The following is a 703-nucleotide window of genomic DNA, read 5'->3' as shown; positions in this document are numbered from 1 at the left end:
ATGCCTCTTTAGTACTGTTGGATGATTCCTTCAATCCACTCAGACTCTGAGAGATCATATTGACTTGTTGAGTCAATATTTTGTTCTGAGCCAATATGGCATTCAGAGTATCAATTTCAAGAACTCCCTTCCTTTGAGGCATCCCATTACTTACAAGATTCCTCTCAGAAGTGTACATGAACTGGTTATTAGCAACCATGTCAATGAGTTCTTGAGCTTCTGCAGGCGTTTTCTTTAGGTGAATGGATCCACCTGCAGAATGGTTCAATGACATTTTAGATAATTTAGACAGACCATCATAGAATATATCCAGGATGGTCCATTCTGAAAGCATGTCAGAAGGACACTTTTTGGTCAGTTCCTTGTATCTTTCCCAAGCTTCATAGAGGGATTCACCTTCTTTCTGTCTGAAGGTTTGAACATCCACTCTAAGCTTGCTAAGCTTTTGAGGAGGAAAGAACTTGGCTAAGAAAGCCGTGACCAGCTTATCCCAAGAGTTCAGGCTATCCTTAGGCATGAGCCTGTAGACCTCGGGATCAACCCCATTGGCCTTAACAGTATCACAAATTTGCAAGAATTCAGTTAAGAACTGAAAAGGATCTTCTGATGGAAGTCCATAAAACTTGCAGTTCTGTTGCATCAGATAAACTAATTGAGGTTTCAGCTCAAAGTTGTTTGCTCCAATGGCGGGGATTGAGATGCT

The 703-nt window shown here is 41.1% G+C and overlaps 1 non-coding gene across 1 annotated transcript; it reads left to right on the top strand.

The window, feature by feature from the left end:
* Window positions 1–328: 328 nt before the first annotated feature.
* On the top strand, window positions 329–436 carry LOC148564387 (small nucleolar RNA R71). The gene has a single exon (XR_015885506.1). It is a non-coding gene; the product is annotated as a small nucleolar RNA R71 (small nucleolar RNA).
* Window positions 437–703: the final 267 nt, after the last annotated feature.

The sequence above is a fragment of the Arachis ipaensis genome, chromosome B5 (assembly GCF_059453495.1).
Source record: "Arachis ipaensis isolate K30076 ecotype BB chromosome B5, ASM5945349v1, whole genome shotgun sequence".
NCBI classification, from domain to species: Eukaryota; Viridiplantae; Streptophyta; class Magnoliopsida; order Fabales; family Fabaceae; genus Arachis; species Arachis ipaensis.
This window is presented reverse-complemented; position numbering and strand designations above follow the sequence as displayed.